We start from the raw sequence: 22,554 nt of genomic DNA, 5'->3' as shown, positions 1-22,554 counted from the left end.
ACAGGATTGGTGTCTCTCTGGCGAGTAAAAAGTGACCATCTTACAGCCCCTTACACCTCGCTACACTTCGTTACGTTCGCTACACCCCCTTCTCCAATTTTCACAAAATTTTACTCCTAGACTTGGTTACACTTCGCTACACGTGCTTAACTACGCTACAAGATTGGTTTCTCTCTGGCGAGTAAAAAGTGACCATCTTACAGCCCATTACACCTCGCTACACTTCGTTACGTTCGCTACACCCCCTTCTCCAATTTTCACAAAATTTTACTCCTAGACTTGGTTACACTTCGCTACACGTTCTTAACTACGCTACAGGATTGGTGTCTCTCTGGCGAGTAACGACGCGACTGCTCTTTTACAACTTTACTGATGTGTTCCATACTGAATATCTACATGCATAACCTCAACATATCTTGAAAATTATCATGTTTTAGCTTTCATCCATCGCCAACGTACCCTAGTATAGTTTTTTTTATTATTCGTAGGGGTCACTGGTCCTTCAAACAAAGTTCAGGTGACCCTCTCTCTTTCGCTACTCTAAACTTTCTTTCTCTTATGAAAGGAATAATTATTCACGATATGTAAATCGATGGGAAGATCGAACTGTTCCATACCAGACACTCTATGTGAAATAGTCCCATCTTAAACAGGCTGCGCATTGATATATTTCACTATAATTAGACTTCTTTTCCTAGCCTTCGCTACACTCGCAACACCTAAATACGTAGCGAGGGGGTAGTCTATAAAAAGTTTGCACCTCGGATCTTGCAGTGTATAAAAAGCAACCTAGGTTCTGTTATTCAAGTATGATCGAAACCAGCAGCAAACACTGTCATCAAGACCATACTGTTGCAGCTTATTCAGGAGGATGGTATATTCCACGGTTTCAAATGCTTTGCGTAAGTCAAGAGCCACCATGCCAACCATACTACCTGAGTGAAGCGCGTCATTAGAGAACTCAGTCTGTCTGTGTAAACTAGATTGAGTAGAATGATTTTTTCTAAACCCTTATTGGTCTGGACAAAGTAAATTATTTTTCATAAGGAAATCATGCACTTGGTTGTGAACATTACGTTCTAGGAGCTTTAAAGATCACTGGCAATTCAGATATCGGGCGATAATTTTCAAGTTCCTGTCTTGAGCCTTTCCTAAAAATGCAGAAATTCTTGCTGATTTCCAGTCGCACGGAATCTCGGCAGTCGCCAGAGAAAAGTTGAAAAGATAATTAACACAACTCGAAATGGCAGGAGCTGACATTTTCAGACGTTGTGCTTGATAGTTGTCAAGGCCGGTAGCCTTACTTGTATTTAAGGTAGTACGCGCCTCGGGGACAGATATTCTGACTCTCAAACTTTTACAATGCTTTTCTGATATACCCCTTGTGGGGGTTCGTTTTAAAGCTCTTAGTGTAAGAAATCTTTTCGCCGACTTACTTTTTCGAAATTAGAAAATTTTATTTTTCTCTATAGAGTTAACACAGGAATGGTGGCCATTTTGGATTTTAAATATCGGTAAATCTTGAGTTATTTGTTTTCCTAGTACCGAAATACGCACGGCGACCCCGATATTTATTCTTGATTTGGTAAGACAACGGTTGAAAGATTCCTTGGGGAAGGTTTTGAACAAAAGTTTAAGTCTTTTACTTTCGAGGCGCATACTACCTTAAAAGACGCAAATCTCTAAGAATGTCACAGGATTAGAGAGGTTCAAAACAGAGCTTGGTCACTGGGCTTTTACTGTGCCCATCCAGGTAGTTAATGGCTAATTTGGAAGGGAATTGGAGAGCAGCTGCTAAGTTTTCACTTATACTTGTAAATAGTGTATTAAACTCATTGGCAATATTAGAAGCAGTGTTATGTATGTAACAGTTCATTTCAATGTTTGGGATGACAGTATTTTTTGATTCACTGGGTAAAAACTTCTAGATAAAATTCCGCATTGATCTAGAATCCCCAGCATGTTTTAATGAATGTAATTTTGCTTCGTTTCTCTGATAAGTGATGTCACCTTGTTTTTAAGTTTTCTCTACACCGCCCATGTTGTTGGGTCACCTGTTTCGATGGCTATTTGATTTTAAAGTATTTGATTAGATAGTTACAAGTGGATGTGTGTGAAAGAAATTGGATTTTGGAATTTCACCGAAATGTTGATTCACTATACATTGTAGTCAATGAGGAAACAATGAATAATTCATTTCCGATACAAAACTAGCTAAATCTGTGTATTTCGTACTCTTGATTATCAATATTAATGTACTTGATTAGACTAGGGTTGTTACAATTGGATGTGTGCAAGACATTTGATTTTGGAATTTCACCGAAATACTGATTCACTATACATGGTTGTCTATGAGAGAACTATGAAGAAAAATATTTCGATGTAAAACATAAAACTAACAATATCTGTGTATTTATACACATTTGATAATTGATATACACTTTGTCACCTGTCCCATATGTTTTTGTCTCTTGTCTTACATCAGTTTTAACTGTTCAAGATGTTTAATAGAGGATACCACTGGATTTTCTTTGCTTGTGAAGCTTGTCGATAATTTGTATGTATTTAAAAGAATCAATGTATTTCATCGGTGATTCCTATTCAGGAAATATCACATGAACAATCAAAGGTTTGACAGTAAAATCAGTTTCTGTTAAAAGTGACACCCCCCCGAAGGTAGGTTTATAAAAAGTGACCCTCCTCCTTGGACAGTTTTCTAAAAAGTGGCCCTGCCCCCAATGCCCCGGCCCTAACCCTGCTGTAATTGCTGAAAGCTCTCTAAGCTCTCTCTCTCAGTTTTTATTTGCGAATTTCACGTTTTACAAATCTCTTGAAAGAATTACTTTCGTATCTTTCAATACTTTTGTCAGGTATTTAGCGTAGCAAAACATTCTGCAGTGGTAAACTTATGTACATATAGGGAAAGTTACTGGTCAGCGTCTTTAGGAACAGCAGGACATCTTTCAAGAGTTACTGGTCCGGCATGGAAACTGCTGGCCTCGGGCCGTCGGGTTAGCATAAATTTCGCACGCTGCTTGGAAATGCAAATTTTGAGAGAAGAGGCCCATAGCAACCACCAATCCATGTCACTATGCTAACTTTCTGATGTGTCAATAGCGACGCGAAAAATTGCTTTTTGCCGATTAAAAGCGTAGAAGTGATGTCATTTGTGCCGTCACAATACCGAGTGATATAAAAGGCAAAATTCAAACACCAAAATTTACGGTGTTTATGAGTCTGCGTACGCTTCTGATATCTTTTTCTCAAAATACTTTTTTTTTGTGTTTGTGAATCAGCGGCTCTAATCCAAACATTTGACTGGATAATCCAAACATTGGATTAGATAACATAACGGTTAGTATATTAATATTTTATCTCTTACCATAGCCTTCAAGAGTTTCAATTAAGTTAGTATGTGCCTTGAAGTAAAATACTTAAACTTTTGCTCAGATTTTCCCAAAGGAATCTTTTAACCATTCACTTTAGAAATAAAGAATAAAAACAAAGCAGTTTTTCACACGAACATGACATGTTGAAGTCAGTTAGCTGTGTCGAAAACCCAAGTGTCTGATTATGCAAAATTACTCTCAAAGGTAGGTCACTGTCATGGTGTGATTGTACTTCATGTGGTACCTATGATTCCATACTGTGACCATCATATTGTATCATTTGTGCCGATCAGAATATCGGACAGAATGCACATATACCACTACATTTAGCCAAAAACCAAAACACACAAATGTGATATGAAACCGCTGACTTTCAGAAAACCTGGCTGTCCTGAGCGTTGTTGTCTTTTCTAACATGAAATAATGTCGGTTCGGAACCGAATTTAGGATCCATTGCTTTTCATTTAAATGTCAATTTCGACATAAATAGCCACTTCATGTGCGTCACCACTACAATTAAACACCAATTAAACAGGCTATGCGTATTTCTAATTTTACACGGTACAATTATGTACCTCTGACGTCCTTCATAATTTTGCTCGTCATGTGATGTTTCTCTTAAAGCTAGCTAACATGGTGATGTAATTACGTCTGACGTTCCTTACTGCCTTACTCCTAACCATGGTTGAATCAGGTAAAAGCACCCACACATGTAATTTAGATAGGTTTGTCTCATTTAGGTTTTTCGGACTCATTTATAGCCAAAGTTCGATCTTAAAAGAAGAGTCATGCAAAGTAATGTTTTAACAGTATATTTGCTTTGTTCAGCGTTCTATGTACCTGTAGATCAGTATCTTTGCCCCTTTCCTAATATTAGTTAATTTTCAACGTGATGATTCACAAAAATCTAAATGAGCGAAATTTAAAGTTACGAAATAGATGAGCGAAAGTTTAAAGATAATTACAAAGGTCAGTTGTGACTGCCATAATTGGAAGTTTATAATATGAACATTATACAACTGGTAAGAGTTCCAATTTATTGATATTTTTACTAAAGTTTGGCTTCAATGCCCCATTTCATAGACATTACTGAATAACCAAGTGTTGGATACTATTAGAAAGCAGGTGATTCTGAGAAATTTGGTCACAAGAAGTACTGTTACGAGTTAAGAACATCAAAATGAAGTCACTTAACTGACTTTGTTCACGTTGATGTCTTGAGTTCTCTCTGTTTGGAACATAAGGACAGGCAAATACAGTCCTCCCTGTCTTTTCCTTGTATTTAGTCACTTACTGGAGAATTTTGTCTCAATAAAGATTAGATTTGTGAACACATTACGTATGACAATAGCAACATTTGCTACTTTTAATAATGCAGAGACCACGCGGGCCTCTCAATATGACAATGACACAACGTTCATGAAAAAGTTGCATGAATTAGATGACGAGTTCGTTTTAGTTTTATATTATCTTTATACGTTGGAGAGAGAGAGAGAGAGAGAGAGAGGAGAGAGAGAGAGAGAGAGAGAGAGAGAGAGAGAGAGAGAGAGAGAGAGAGAGAGAGAGAGAGAGAGAGATTGTTTTAGAAGAAAGCTCAGTTTGCTTTTCCTCTTGAATTTTACTGAGTGCTTCCCCGGCGGGTGAAAGTCGTATTTAATCGTTTCATTTCTTCGTGGCGTGTTACACGAAGATCCAACATGTTTGGAGTCTCCCTAATATGGTTGCACTCTTTCTTAGTCTCTCTTTTAGACAGGTTATTATTATTGTGTGGGGGAAAATCACCCAAAAAAGTACATAAAAGATTAACTAAATGCTAATTTAAAAAGGTGCGTTTTGTAATTGAAAAAAAACAAACACAAAAACTACAGATAAAACCAGCGGAAAAAGAAAGACAACACAGAAAGAAGAAAAGCTAACCAGCAAAAAAGTTCACAAAATTCTCCCACTTTTCAACATGTATCGTTTGTCTATCTTTTGACACTGCTACATACTTTTCTGTTTTGTAAACAGAATTCACGTACAATTTAAACTGAAGAACATTTGGCAGTGAATTAGCATTTTTACATCTAAAAATATAAAAACGTCCATAAGGAAGATGAGATTTATAAGTAAACTAGGTAGAACTCAAACACGAGTCACCAAGTATACAGTATATTGCATTAAGCGTTATGGTATTTAGTGTAACCATTTGAAACCACTCCTTTACTGAAATCCAAAAACGATTTATATAAAGCAATCCCAAAATAATTGATAATAATCCCCTTCAACCTCTTTGCAAAAACTACATATCGGTGAAGTAATCAGTCGACATTTATAAAGTAATCGATTTGAGGGAAGAATCTTCATTATCAACTTATATTGAAAATTCCTAAGCTTAATATCACTAGTTAATTGGAATGGAAGCACTAACAACTTTTTCAGAAATATTATCTCATCAAATAAATCGTAGCAGTAACCAACTATGTGTGAAGGAAGGTCCTCAGGTGTTTCCATATTTACAAAGAAAGTATAAATCTCTCTGTTAATTTTAAACCAGGCAAACATGTAAGACTGCGAAAATTAGGCCTACAGACCAGTAATTTTGATGAGTGTGAACCCTGTAAAATATTCTTCCAATCTGTTGGTGTTGCAGACAAAAATTGATTGTACTGAAAGCAAGTACAGATATTACCATACATTGTGATAACATTTTCATAACTAAAAAAACTTACGATTATCGTCGAGAAGATCGTTAATAAAAATTATACCCGTTCTCAAAAAAAGCGTTTCCTCAGTATTGGCTTGTCCCTAATACGTATTTTAGAATTATAACAGATCAGTTGTTGGCAAACATCTACCTTGTCAACAACAGTGGTGAAGTTATACTGCAGCCACGCTGAAAAGATTTCTCGTAAGAAAACAGAACTAATGGGCTTTAAGAGATCAAAATCAGTGTTGTCTAAATTAACATAATAAAAAGGGAGGACCACCAAAACTGGAAAGTAAATATTTATACCACTTACTACAAAATAAAATATTATTGCACAAGAGTCTAATAAACCAGGCAGTCTTAAGCGTGAGGTTAAAAACACTCAAATTTGTTAATTTAAGACCCCCATTTTCATAGGAGCTTTGTATAGTACATCTCTTAATCTTGTCTCGTTTACCTCCCCACAAAAAATTAAAAATTAAAGTATCGTACTTCTTGAAGAAGTCGCTACTCGGTGAAGGGAGAGACATAAACAAATAAGTAAACTGTGAATTAACCAAAGATTTGATAACTGTTACTTTCCCGTAAAGAGTGAGTCCCCTGCCCTGTCATGGCTGCAGTAACTTCCTCGCCTTTTCAAAACGTGGATAAAAATTGGCATCAACCAGATATGATAAATCTATTGGAATCTGGATACCAAGAACATTAACAAAGCCATCCGTCCAAATTAGGGGACATTTGGTATTGATATGAAAATCCGTGTTTTTAAGTGACCCAATACGTAACACCTTGCATTTATCATAATTAGGTTGCAACCCTGATATTATGGAAAATACATTCAAGATATCAAGTAATGCATAAAAAGAACCAGGGTCTGGTTCAGTTGGGAAGTTAGTATCGTCGGCGTATTGTGAAATCTTATTTTCGAAGGGACCTGTTTTAAGACCTTTTAGTTCTTTACAACTTCTTACTCGAATCGCTAGCATCTCTACAGCAATTACAAATAAGTAAGGTGACAGTGGACAACCTTGTCGAACGCCCCGAGAGAGACTAAAATTATCAGAAATATGACCATAATTAATAATACGGCTAGAAATGTTGTTATACATAACTTCCAACCATGACATAAATGATGGACCAAAATTGAAAAAATCCAAGCACTTAAAAGTAAAATCCCATCTCACTTTATCGAAGGCCTTTTCAAAATCGGCAATAAAAACCAATTCAGGCTCATTATTCTTCTCATACAATTCTATAATTTCGAGAATCCTCCTAATATTATCAGCTATAAATCTACCATGAATAAAACCTGTTTGGTCCTCATTTATAATATTTGTGATAACACGTTTACTCGCAATGAAAGACACTTAGCCAAAATGCGAGTATCACAACAAAGCAAAGTTAAAGGTCGCCAATTTTTAAGAAAAACTGGATCCTTATCATTACCTTGTGCATCCTGTTTCAAAAGAAGTGATAAAAGCCCTTCTCTTTGTGAGGATGATAAAAACCCAAGATTATATGAATAATTAAAACATTGAAGCATGGGTGTACATAATTCTTTGAAAAAAGTTTTATAAACTTCAACCGGAATACCGTCCAAACCAGGAGATTTTCCAGCTGGGAAAGATCTGATAGCTTGCCACAATTCATTGATCGTAATTAAACCTTCACAGGTTTCCCGTTCAGATCTACCTAGACGACAAGCATAATTATCAGGAAAGAAAGTATGACAATTTTCATTGCTAAGTAAAATCGGGGGATGATCGAATGAATAAAGTTTCCTGTAAAACAAAACTTCTTCACTCAAAATCTGTAATGGGTCTGACAGAAGGGTGCCATCGGGTTGTACTAAAGTCATGACATTTTTCCTCGAATAATTCCTGTGAACAAGATTAGGAAAATATTCCGTCGGACGTTCGCCATCAGCCATCCACCTGGCTTTAGCACGAATGATAAGACCACCTGTTCTCTCTGCATACAGAGACTCAAGTTCTTTCTGTTTCAATGACAAACGGAGAGAAAGGTCACCCTGACAATGACTAGACCCGGAATCAATGATGGCATGTAATTCATTAATTTCTCTAATAAGACAATTCTCCTTTATTTTTCCGTTCTTTTGCGTTGCTTAAATGAGCTAAACTTAATACAGTGGCCTCTAAAAGCACATTTAAAGGCATCCCAGACACTGTGAGGGTTTGCAGAGCCATTATTAGCAACAAAGAAGTAGGAAATAAAACGTTGTGAATGGATAATGAAATTCTGGTCTTTTGAGGAGAGAATTATTGAAGTGCCAATACCCCTTTCCACGTGTGAAAACATTAGTTTCCAAACCAATACCAATGAGGTGATGATCTGAGCGATATCTTTCGCCGATGGTAACACCTGTTATTTTTGAGACAAAAGAAAATTGCACTAAAATAATCAATCCTACTAAAAAGGTGCGTTTTAAGGTTTGATACAAAAGAACAGAATAGGGGAGCATCGGAACTAGAGTGGAAGATTGTTCCAAAGAACGAGGGCCGCAACACTGAAAGCACGATCCCCATATTTCTTAGTACGTGACCTATTTTGGCAGAGTTTGAACTGATCAGCATATCTCAAATTACGATTCGGAACATATAAAGAAATCATGTCACAGAAGTAGTTTGGAGCAATTGAATAGATACATTTGTAAGTGACAATTACAATCTTAAAAATTATGCGTTGAGAAACAGGTAACCAAAATAATTGCTTAAAGACAGGAGTGATATGTGAAGTGGGTTAGAACGAGTGACAATTCTGGCAGCAATATTCTGAATACGTTGAACACGGTTAATTTAGTATTTGGGAAGTCCTAATAAAACAGAGTTACATGAATCAATACGAGATGTAACAAATGCATGGATTAATTGCTCTGTAGCAGATTTACATGTAGAAAGATACTTCCAAATAAGTGCAATGCGACGTAAATGGAAAAAGGGCTGAACAGCAGATCTGACCAACATGAGGCTTCATTGTTAAGCTAGAGTCGAGAGTGGCTCCCAGGCTCTTGGTCTGAAAGTGAACAGGAATCAAAATATCACCAACCCTAATTTCTCTGATCCCCTTCTCAGGCTGATTGCTGGTAACGGCAGAAAAGGATGGTAACCATCGCATGATACAATATGATACATATACAACATGACATAATCTTATGTAACCATTACATGTATTCAATAGCCACATATTCCTTATCAGACTCTGCTGCTCGTTTGCTCATAATTATGCTAAGTTTATGAGTTACCATCGCTACCTATAGGTTGAAATTCATCATACTCTCGGACAAATAATCGCATACTTCTGACAGAGTTGACTTTTGAGAAGTTCAGAGGCTCAGAGCCTCCTGAGCTAACATCTCAGAGGTGCCTCAGAGGGGCTCCGAGACAGAACTCTACGAAAGTCTCTGAAATCAGAACCTCTCAAGTGTCATGCAAACAACTCCAGTCAACGACTTTGTACAGACCTTAACTCTTCAAACGGACCTGTTATTGGGACAACCTGTTGGTTCGAGATTAAATAAATAAATAAATAAATAAATAGATACATCAATACACCAATAAAGAAGACTCGATCTCTAAAATAATTTGAATATTTCCTGATATGACTAAAAATGTTGTTTCTGTGCTTTACTTATTTAGAAATTTGTAATTTTATTGAAATTGAAATCTTAGCAGAATGCGCTGTGAATCCACTTCCAATCTTGGTGTGTTATCGGCCATTGAACACTGTCGAAATAATAAAGTGTGGATAACCTTGCAGTCATAATTTGTACTTTAAATTTTCACTATAACCTATACAAAATTTGATGATTCCTTTAGTCAGGCAAGTACAAGTACATTCTGTGTATTGTATTTACTTTATTCAAATCTTTACCACTGGATGTTACTTCTCTATATGAATTCAAATGCGAAAATGACAGTGTTAAACACAAATTTTCCAGATCCACCAAGTTTCTCGTTGGCGGGAATATTTCAAAGCTGATTGTGGTCATGATGGAGTGCATATAGAGGTGACAATTCATTTAATTATTTGAAAGGAATCGGTCCGCTAAATTGCTGGCTGGCCAATACTGTAAAAAATTCAAAGGTCGCTCAGAAGACGAACATTAACAGGAGTCGTACTTACATTTCACCATACCGGTAATTTGATGTTTACTGCAGTATAAGTAGCCCTTAGGCCGGCTACTCTAATCTCTGAAGACGGTACTCTAAGATCCTCTCTGAAATTTGAACTAAAAGATTCTGAGACTTCGAGGCCCTCACATGTCAACTCTATCCGTACTTCGGACGTGCAAAAATGCTTTCATAAATCATTGTGTTTAAAGAGCATGGAGGAGGACCTCCAAATCTGTGACTATAAGATTGGTGTAACTTTTGGAATAAAATCCACTGCACGCGACAGTTTGCAAAATAGTCTTGTACCGTATAAGAGATTTGAGTAATTTTTAAATTCGGTAGCCGCTGATAAATACGTAGATGATTTGTCTGATATGATTCTGATAGTGGCGAACGTCTTGCTGAGAACGAGAAGGCACGCCGTGCCATACAGATTCAAAGGAAACGCTGCGCTAGTCTTAACTGCCAAGCAGGTTCTTTTACGAAACTCATCATGATCATCACCCATTCATACATAAAACACAAGAGATCACAAACATCAATTACTCATAATAATTGCGGTGCCTGTGCTAAAATGTCCCATTTCTAATATCGTTATTACTATGTCGTATAATTGGTATGTAAGGTTGAAGTTTCAATCAACGAGAAATGGCCCCAATTGATATGTGCCTGTTTTTGTTCTTTTGTCGACCATTGTAGCATTTTGCTTTCCTTTAAAACTCTATGCTTACTATATGCTTTCCTTGCAGGTACAAAGGCGGCAGTGTTCTCCGCGAACCCTTTTCCCATGACCTTGACAAGAAGTAGAAGGGCGACAAATTTAACAACACAATATTTTTAAAATCCTCATTCGTTTTAAAATTCATGGCCTCAATGGAGGAAGATCTCCAAGCTGCAGTGGATGACTTCCCGTCTGTTCGTTTAATAGAAATGAGATGCCTTTACTTTGCTTTGCACTCAATAATCGGACTTTACGAGTATGTATCTTTCTACCAAATTTCATATGTCTCCAATAGAGGTGTTCGTACCAATTTGGTCAATTTTGTTTACCTTTTCTGTTTTTCTCTAAGTCATCGGTGTTTGGCAATAAGGTCAACTATTGAATGTCAAAGAAAATGTAATGGTATCTGTATAACAACGAAGAACATAAAATCTGAAAATGTTGATGTTATGAGAAATGAAACGTAACTCCAAAACATCACAGAAACGCAAAATTCTATATATTTTTGAGCCTCATAATACGTCATATTTGAACATGCCCTCAACACATTCATGATAGAAAATAATTCAATGAAAAAACCTATTGATTCAGATTAGGTGGATAAAAGCTGTGGATGTTTACAAACGCGAATATATTCATGGTCTGTACTGCTGTGAACAACCTTAGAGGAACTCCTCTAGGGTTTCGGTACAGGCAGAAGATTTACCACAAAGTCATGTAACGTTTCAAAGTGTTGACAAGTTTAAAGAGCTTTTCTAAATTTGCATTAAAATGTGTACTTTTAGGCAACAGCATTATCTTGGATGACATACAAGTGTCCTTCACAGGGCATTGCTCTATAAAGTTTGTTGGCAGGAAGAAATTATTTAATAAGTTTGACATTTTGGCATACGTCCCGCTTAACTCCCTACTTCGCTAGAAGAATATAAACATTCAGTGGTTGAATGACATTGAAGAGATGTTTATAAGTTGAGCAGAGATCACGTGATATTACGGATATGAAACTATAAAGCGATACCGTATCAATATCAATTTTGTATACGGTTATTTCCGTACATAATGACATTAAAAACCTTAGCATTTGTAAACATTGCCCAGAGGTGAGTGTGCCGAACTTGAGTGAGTGCCATCCTTTGACCAGAAATTGAATCATATCCGGCCATGCGGTCAAATGATAGTATTTGTAAACAGTCCCTACGAACTAAAGTGCACTGAACTTAGAGTCTTATTGTTTAAGGTAGATCGCACCTCGGGGACAGATATTCGGACTCTCAAACTTTTATAATTCCTTTCTGATATATGGGATTCATTTTAAAAGCTCTCGGTGTAAGAAAACTTTTGACCGACTTTTTATAGAGTTAACACAGGGATGGTGGCCATTTTGAATTTTAAATATCGGTAAATCTTGGGCTATTTGTTTCTCTCGTACCAAAATTTGCATAGTGACCCCGATTATTATTCTTGATTTTGATGAATGATGAAAGATTCTTGATTTTGATGAATGATGAAACATTCCTTACGCAAAGTTTGAGCAAAAATTTTAAGGCTTTCACTTTCGAGGCGCATACTACCTTAAATAGCAACTTTGCGTTCGAATTGCAAAGTCGTCTTTTGGTGCTTTACCAACTGAGATTGTCATGTTCGTGTTTCTTGATGTGTAATGATTCCAGCGACGATTGATACCGTCTATCTGACGTCATTAATGTTTGCAAACAGAGGAAAATGTTGAATTGACGTAATGTTCAATTCATCTGGTACAAGCCACACTTATCAGTCGATAATCGTACCAAACAATTACCAAAGCAAGATAATGTTGGAAGATAGTGTCATAAATTTAAAGCAAAGCCTGGATGCAATGTCATCTTTATGCACTAATTAAATTTCACATATTTTCTGTTTTGTTTTTACATTCTATATTAAACAAAATATGAAGTTTCAGTCTCTTTTAAGTATCATTTTCAATTTCTTTGCAATAAAAAAATAAACTCTTGTTTATCTCGTGTTGACCTTCATTTTTTGTTTTCTTTGTCCGAATCGTTTTGTTTGGAGGGAAATCAAAATATGAATAAATAGAGGTCTGTAAAGAATATTTCTCATATCTATGTCAAATAAACCGAACAGATAGGAGTAAAGGTCGTGAACGGAGCATGCGCCAACTGTCGCTTTGGCAGGATATCTCAACTCTTGTTATAACAGTTATACTTTGTTTGTAATGAAGACACTGTGGTACTTGAACGATCTGGTCAGCCTAGTTGTTACAAAAGTACAATGGATTGATGTTGAAAACAACAGAAATCAATATTAAGTCGTGACGGGCAATAATGTTTGAGATGTGCTGATTATCCGCATACAAACAATTCAAGCCTTGTTGCTAAGCCACCCCTTTCTTCCATTGCTAATTGAGAAACTAGACAATACTCAACATAACACTGTTACCGATAACGTAAACTGATTAAAGTAGATCAGCGTGGTCTATTCCAGGCAATGGATCTACTCAGAAATATAATGGATACGATGTGCTCCATACACTAAGTACGCCCAGAGATCACGTGATGGCGGTACAAACAAAACTACGTAAATATATGTATTTCTGTGCACGTTTGTGCACATGCTTGTAAGGTCAATTATTCCGAGTGACCCCAGCACAATCCAAATTGTAGAAAAATTTTTTGTTTTGTTTTTGTGCCCTATCTGAAGTTTTTCCAATATCGGTTGAACCTTTGTGGACATTAGTTAGTTTACTGCCATGCAGAGTGCCTTGGTTACCCATGAAGATAGTCTGTAAAGATAATCGTACCTGAGTTTGAGTTCTCTAACCCAGCAAACATTGCCTAACCTAAGCTTTAGATTTGAATAGTTGGTGAGAAATCAGTTTTAACCTAACACATATTCAAGAGGATCGATCATAACTACAGCTATCAAGAACAACACAAATGTAGATCTGACTACGCGAGTCAAAGTAGTCGACATAGCGAAAGCTACGGACAAATTGGTACCTCAGAAACATGCTATGTTGTCACAGCCTGATCCCGACAATAGCGCAAATGGAAGTACAGGTACGTACCAAATTAATCGGGAACAAAACAGCAAAGCCTTGCATGGCTAAATGTCTTTTACTCCAGTGTAATTGTAAGGTAAATGACCCTGAGTGACACCATGTCAATCCAAAGGCTAATTCAAAGTTAGTTCACGGTCATGGGGAGTACTTTGGTTACCCATAGTAAGCAAGGAAAGTTTTAAATTAGTTTGAGTTTTCTGCATGCTGAAATTCTAATTCAACTTGAGATTTACATGTGAAATATAGGTGATAAAAACCGTTTCATACTCCTAGGGATGTGTAAAGTACCACGAGGAGTTAGTATCAGAAAATGTTGTCCCTCTAAAGGAAGCAGGAGAGAGTACTTTGCCGTGGGAGGGGGGGGGGGTCGTTTTTGGGTACCCAAAGAAAAGCAGGTCCGCGGGAGCGCACAAAATGTCCAAAATGGCCAAACTTTGACGTTTTTTCTCTCGATATTCAAATAAACAGACTTATTTTGCAGATTTAGCTTATGTTCAAGCCACCTAACAGGTCAATTTATGGATGAAAAGCCTCCACAGCTAGGTAAGCTTTAATCCATTCAAAACTACGTTCTGTTCAGAAGATGTCTAGCTACGAATCATTCGGGCATCTTTCCAAGTTAATTGGGAACAAAAACAGCAAAGCCTTGCATGGCTGAAACTCTATTCCTCCGATGTACTTTTAGGGTCAATGATCTTGAGTGACCCGTGTCAATCCAAAGTGCAGAAATGTTTTATAATTGCTTTGTTCTTGAGTCCTGTCTGAAGTTTTTTTTTCCAATTTGGGTGGACCCTTTGTATAGATTAGTTAGTTCGCTGTCATGCGGAGTGCTTTGGTAACCCACTAGAATAGTCCGTAAAGAAAGTAGTACCTTATTTTGAGTTTTCTGAGATGAGCAATGATCACCTAACTTGAACCTCAGATTTGAACGGTTACTGAGAAATATGTTTTAGCTCCCAATATTATATTCATGTCCATGGAAACTATGTGGAGGTATTATTTCACTGTCATGCAGAGTACTTTGGTTATCCATAGTCGGCATGGTAGGTTGTACCTGAGTTCTAGTTTTCCGACATCGAGAAATTCTTGTTTAAATTTAGATTAGCCTGTGAAAAGATACGTGATAAAAACCGTTTTACACTCCTACGGATGTGTAAAGTACCGTGAGGAGTTCGTGTCAGAAAATGTTGCCCTCTAGAGGAAGCGGGACCAGTACTCGGCCGTGTGAGGGCGTTTTCGGATACCCCAAGAAAAAGGGTCCGCCGGAATAAAAGTCCTAAAATGGCCGAATTTCCCGCTTTTCATTTTCAAATTCAAATAAATAAACTTACTTTGCAGATTCAGCTTACATTCAAGCATTTACGTATATTTTACATTTTAATCACATGCCAAAATATACAGGCTCAAATGCTGTATTTTAAAATTCATTTGAAAGTGAAAAGATCGATTAATTGTGGCGTTCATTGGTGTGAGAACTCCAACAACTCATGTTTGACTGAATGTTTGCAAATTGGAGGTGAAGTTTTAATCCTGTGCGTTAAGGTGTGAATGGGGAAGCAATTCAAAGCCACACCAAACCACAAAATGTGCAGTTGGCTGCAATAAGTTATTTTACTTTGTGTGCCAAATACGATTTCTTCACTTTATCACGTGACTGGGCGAGTGCGTTCTTCCTTATATCCATGATGATACGATGCTGAGTTTTCACAGCCATGTAACAGTCCTAGGGGAAAACTGATGGCGTACTCGTCGATTGCTTGCTTCTCGTTGAAAGCTAACTTATGGCTATAATTTAGTATTTTAAACTGAAATCATTTGCGTCTCATGTCGCATCGTTCCCAGGGATTGTACTGCGCCCGCGGCCCTTGGCAAAAGCCTGAAATCCTAAGTTTTGATATAGCTCAGTAGGCATACACAGAGTGCTGTGCATGTAAACACAAAATGATTTCAGAGTCTTAAGAGTTATTTACAGAACAAACGTTTTGCATAACGATCCAGAGACAGCTTAGCCGCACTTTTGCAGTATGATTGAATACCACATTTTATAATATTTTTTGATTATTTATGTGGTTTTATTTCGGAAATAGGTCAAAGCCATTTTGGGGACCGTTTACCCGATCCGGCGGAGCCTTATTTTTTGCCTTGGGTGGCCAAAAACGCCCTCACACGGCCGAGTACTCGCCTCTGCTTTCTTGAGAGGGACAACAGTTTCTGACACTAACTCCTCACCTCATTTTGCACATACGTAGGAACATGAAGCAGTTTTTTATCACAAGTCTTTCACATATTAATATCAAGTTAAACAAGAATTTCTGGATGTCGGAAAACTAGAACTGAGGTACAACTTACCTTGCTGGCTGTGGATAACCAAAGTATTCCGCATTACAGTGAACTGATTAATCTCTACAAGTTTCCACCGACATTGACAATGATATTGGAAGCTAAAACTGATTTCTCACCGACCTTTCAAATCTGAAGCTCAAGTTAGTCAACTAAGGCAAGAGTAATACTCAAACAACAGAGGTCGAGTACTCGCCTCTGCTTTCTTGAGAGGGACAACAGTTTCTGACAAGAATTTCTGGATGTCGGAAAACTAGAACTAAGGTATAACTTACACTGCCGGCTATGGATTAATAAAGTACTCCGCATGACAGGTTCAGACAGGGCATAAAACAAGTAACAAAACAGACAATTTTCTGCACTTTGGATTGACATGGGGTCACTGAGGGTCATTGATCCTACAAGTAGACTGGAGTCAAAGAGTTTTCGGCATGAAATTCTTTGCTCTTTTGGTCCACTCAGGGTCATTGACCCTACAAGAAGACTGGAGTAAAGGAGTTTTCGGCATGCAATTATTGGCCTGTTTTGTCCCCATTAATCAGGGGAAGATGCCCGATTGTTTAAATGTCTTCAAAAGGAATGCAACACTCTAAGTTTTTGACTGCATTAAAACGTACCTACCTGTATGGAGGCTGTTCATCCAAATATTGACCAAGTAAGTGGTTTTATGTCGGAAAAAATCAAATATACGCTTGAGTATCAGCTTGACATGCTTAGAAAGTTTACTTTTTGAATTTCGAGAGAAAAAAACGGGAAAATTCGATCGGCCCTTTTGGGAATTTTACCCGCTCCGGCGGAGCCTTAAGTTTTTGTCTGGGTAGCCAAACTCGCCTCTGACAATTTCTGACACTAACTCCTCTCCTCACTTTTACACATCCGTGGATGCATGAAGCGGCTTTTATCACGTGTCTTTCACATGTTATTAACAAGTTAAACAATAATTTCTGCATGTCGGAAAACTAGAACTCAGATACAATTTACCCTGCCGACTATGGATAACCAAAATACTCTGCATGACAGCAAATAACTAGTAATCTCCAAAAAAATAGTACCCGAATTTGATTTTTCCTATATGCAGCCATGCTTGTTGAATATTAGATTAAGATATGAAAGATACGTGATAAAAACAGTTTTTTAAGTCTTAGGGATGTGCAAATTCAGGTGCCGAGACAGTTGCACTTAGAAAATGCTGTCCCCTCAAGCAAGCATGGTCGAGTATTCGGTCGTGTAAGGGCGTTTTTGGCACTCTGGCCAAAAGAAAGGTCCGCCGGAGCGGTTAAAGTTGCCAAAATCGGCCGAATTTCCCCGTTTTTTTTCACTTCAAATTCAAAGAAATAAACTCGCTTTGAAGGTCAAGCTGTAATTCAAGCATGTAATTGACCTTTCTCAACATACAGCTGCCCAGCAGGTCAATTATTGGGTAAAAAGCCTCCAGAGATAGGTAAACTTTAAGGTAGTATGCGCCTCAAAGAAAGACTTAAACTTTCGCTCAAACTTTCCTCAAGGAATATTTCAACCATCGTCTTTCAAAATCAAGAATAAAATTGGGGGTCACCGTGCAAAATTTTGTACCGGCTAGTTACAAATTACCCAAATTTACCGATATTTTCAATTCAAACTGGCCGCCAACTCCGTGTTCACTCTATGGACAAAATCAGAAAAGAATTGTTAGAGATTTGAGAGTCCAAATAACTTTACCAGAGGCGAATTATACCTTAATCCAATCTTAACTCTGAGAGTGTTACATGATTTCTAGAAGACATTTAGTTGCGAAACTGTCAGGCATCGGCTCAATATTTCCCCCGATGAATTTGGACCAAAAACAGCGAAGCATGGCCTGCGCTGAACTCTTGGACTCCAATTAACTTGTCAGGCCAATGACCCTAAGTGGCCCCATGTTAATTCCAAGATGCAAAAAGGGAAATCGACTGAAAAAATAAAAACTGTGAAACTTCCAACCCTTGGTGTAGGTTCGGAGGTCGCGGAGCACCGGAGCATCCACAAACGGATTACTGTAATCTTACAGTGTGTGAGATGAGAGTGTTCCAGGAAGACATTTTGGTACACTATTTAAAAACAGCACCTTCGATACTGTACTCCCATTAGAGTAAATGAACATTCTGAGGCCAATTAGAGTAAATGAACATTCTGAGGCCAAAAGGTAATTTAGCGCAGAGCACAACAAATTTACAATTCATTAAATTACATAAAAAGAGGGATGCATCGAGGGGCAGTGGTAAGGGTAGCGGACTCACTATCGGAGGATGGTGAGTTCGAGACTAGCACAGTGTTGAGCCTTTGAGCACTGCTCTTGAGCGCCCCTTCACATAGGTCTTTGTCAGAGAGCGCCCCCTAGAGGCATAGAAACCAAATGTTAAAGCCTGCAGATGATATGTATTATATCCTAAAACAAGAATAGGACTAAAATATTTTGATGTATATTTCACACCCATTTGCGAGGAGTTGAAATTACTTGGCCAGGTAAAGTGTCTCTCATTTTAAGAGTGTCCACATTTTTGTGATCAGTTCGCATGCAGGTTTCAATAAGCTTTTGGAACATGCACTTAGAACTCCAATCACTTTCAGTCAGTTTGATAATATTATTATCCATAGGTATTTGACTTTCTCTCGAAGCTACATGGCTTTGAGTGGATTCAGTCTCTAAAAGTGTTCCTTTCTCACTTTAATCAACGACATTAACATTGTCATAAATAGTGTTTGTTCATGTTTGCACATCCTTAGAGAAATGCTTGTAGTCAGAAATCGGTTCTTTCGCCCAGGTTGGGGTGTGCCAACGTTGAGCCAATATTTCGGATAATGTATAATTTTTTAGCGCAGAGTCCTAAATTATATTGATTTTACAGAAATCAGTTTTGTTTTTACTGCCTTGTATAAGGGAACAACTTACTTTATTGAAAGTTTGTACATGCACATTACTTCTGTAAAAGTAAGGCTTATCCATGTTTATATATCATAATTATTTTGCTTCTCAAGTATGAATCTTTTCCTACTGACAATTGTATGAACATTTCCTTTGCTTTACCTGTTAAATGTAATTTGTATAAACTTTTATTTTTAGTCATGTAAACCAATTCCATTTGACCAGGTGGTCACAATTATTATTATTATTATAAACACTCTGCAAAAGCATAGGCCAAGTAATCTGGCCGTTTTGAGATTTCAGGGAAATAGAAGTCGACATGTTTTCCTTAGCAAGGTGGACCAATCTCAGTGTTTTGTGACATCAAATTTACATCGATATCATTCCGGTTGAAAAGTTATCCCTAATTATTCATTTCAGACAGTAACGACTATTCTTCTAATGTTTTCTTTCTTTCTATTCTTGGTTCCTTCTTTTTCTTTATCTCACCATATCTCTCCTTCTTCCAACTCTTATTCTTTGAGTTCTAATTGGGCGCGAGTTCTTTTTTTAAATGAAGACACATGACATTTCGTCCTCTGAAAAATTTCATTTCGAAATTTTCCCTGTGTTGTATTGTATTTTTCACTATCCCGTCGGCTTTCTAGCTACGACTTTTAGAAACAGAAGTGTTGGTCAGTTAGAGTGGGTTGTCATTTCTTAAAGAATAAATCACATCCTGGTCATTATCTTTCATACGTTCTTTTGGCGGGAATTCTGACATGTTGTAAAATCTCAAATTTACCGAACGCAGGGGAAATGTTATGCATGAATTTTGTGAAGACTGACAAAGCTGCTTTCAAAATATCATAAAATAATTTATTCTTCTCGGATGAGCTAAATTTTCTATTAAGGTAGAAAAAGATGAGATCAGCAGTTTTTTTTGAACAAATTTATTTAATAACTAAACAACTGAAAGGTTAAGCTCTGAATTAATATGAATGAGTCACTAGAAAGTTACCAAAACAGTGTAAGACCAATGGTAAGCTTATCTTAGTACAGGACAACAATCTGTATATTTACAGTTCTCTAGTTAATTATAGTTAAAGGTATTCGGTCACTTGTTTTTTAATAGCAAATCACAGATTTACGCGGGTGGCCGCTTTAAAAAGGGCGCCTCACACGACTAGCCATGGCATACTTAGCAGCGTCGTCTGCATATTCTTTGACGTATCAAATATGGAGGACCAACAGCTACAGGTGTTACAGGGTAGTACGCTAAGCCTCATCCCTTTACCATGTATGGAATATGCAAATTTACGGTGACCGTGTACCTTTAAAGAACGAAGAGGCAAAGTGCAAAATTGCTTGTTCACAGGAAAGTTAGAAAGTCCCAATGGCTAACAGTTGTATATTTAGATTTCAATTAAGTTCGATTCCAGTCTAACTGACCCACTGTGCCGTAGTACTTATAGCTGAATATCCCTTACTCGAAAATATCATGACATTACGACTATGTGTTATTTTCAACATCGCCTTACTTGTAATCATATAGAAATTCTGAAATGTTTTCAATTTATATGTGAGTTTGATTGCTAAAACAGACTATGTTGTTTGATAATTTTGTGGTTGTTTCTCTTCCATCTGTATTGATTTTAAAAGAAGTATAAAATTATTATAAATAATTAGAAATACACTGATATAAAGGGGAAGTGTTTGTTACTTATTACCATTTTGCACGATCTTAGATTGATCGGATGATTGAATGAAAATTGAAACGAAAGGCACAGTATTATAGCATGATAGTTATGTGGAATTACTTTTCATGTTAATCTCCAAACTCAATTCATTGAAACACTTCTTTCGCATAATGCAAGCTGATCCCTGAAAAAGAACCAGAAGATTGAGTCATTATTTTATATCCTTGCCTTTCCTTGTGTTTCAAAAATAATATAAGCATTCTTGTCAGGTTAAATTTCCTAAGCTCGAAATAAATTCTTTCCTTCGTATAGTCCATGCAGATATAGGTGATATCTCTCTTTCCACATTGTGTATGTAGACAGGTAAAATCTGTCTTTCTACATAGTTTTGGAAAACACTGGTTGCACTTCAGAACGGTATACATTACAATATTGCAACTGAAGACAGTGGACAAAGAGATTTCATGAATGTTAAGTTTTCGTTATATTGAAAGACACATTTCCTTTGTGCAGCATTACAAGAAGCAGATTTTCTAGACTGCATTCTCAACAAAAGTGATATTTTAAAAATGAAGCAGAATAAGTGGTTCAACCAGGAGTTGAATCGGGTCCACAGTGTCAGCACTCAGCAAAGCAAACAACAGCAAGACCCGTAGTCCACCTTGCGATGCATAAAATAGATTCGATGACTCTTTGCTCACATTTTGTTAAATGTGACTGGCCAGAGAGCGTGTACGTATGATGTTTAATAGCTTTTACGCGCATTAGCTTGTGAAAATTATAATATCTAGTGTATCTGAAAGTATTCTGAATAATTCTCCCTTAAATGTCAAGACGAAGTATGTGATGGTTGTCAACTTTTGCAATAGACATACACATATACAACACCATACAGCCTGGCAGTGGTGCATCAAAAATGTGACCCGGTCCTCTTGTAATATTGTATTTCATATAATGTAAACAATACTTGGTAATTCATCGAGCAATAATACTTAAGAAAAAAACTTTTTATTAGCTTGGAGGTCTTTGTTGTGTTTCTATACAAATAATCGCCATTATGTAAATCTCTAACTGTTATTGAGATTTTCACCAAGTTAACACTTTTGCTGCTAATTAGCATACTTTTGGTAAATGATAACTTCATTTGAACGAAATCCGTTTACAGTTGAGAATGCATCCACACACCGACCACAAAGTTTGGATGAAATGTAAAGCAGTTCGCAAGTTTTGCAATTGGAAAGGGAAATTCAAGAAAGACATATTTAGATACTAAATATAGCAAAAATTATCCCAAAACTATCATGTAGCAGATGTGGTCAAAATTTGAACAAAACTGATGCAAATCATCCCTAAAAACGTTTATAACAAATTTCAAAGCAATGGGACCAGTGATATCAGAGAAGATTTTTTACAAGAAAAGGACTACAATTTGAATAAAACCCAAGTAAGTCTAGCCCTAGGAACATACATAGCAATTTTCATGTCATTCGAAGTAGCAATTTCGGATAAAATTATATTTTGCCCAGAAATGGAGAAAATACAAATAAAAAATTTTTACTGTGAACATTTAACCAACGTAATACGTTAGATCATGTATTTTCAGTTTCGAAGCAGTCAGACCAGCAGAGAAGATGATTTTCGACCAAAAATGGGAAAATTTGCCA

This window comes from Ptychodera flava, chromosome 8, assembly GCF_041260155.1.
Source record: "Ptychodera flava strain L36383 chromosome 8, AS_Pfla_20210202, whole genome shotgun sequence".
In the NCBI taxonomy this organism is placed as follows: Eukaryota; Metazoa; Hemichordata; class Enteropneusta; family Ptychoderidae; genus Ptychodera; species Ptychodera flava.
Note: the sequence above shows the minus strand (reverse complement) of the source record.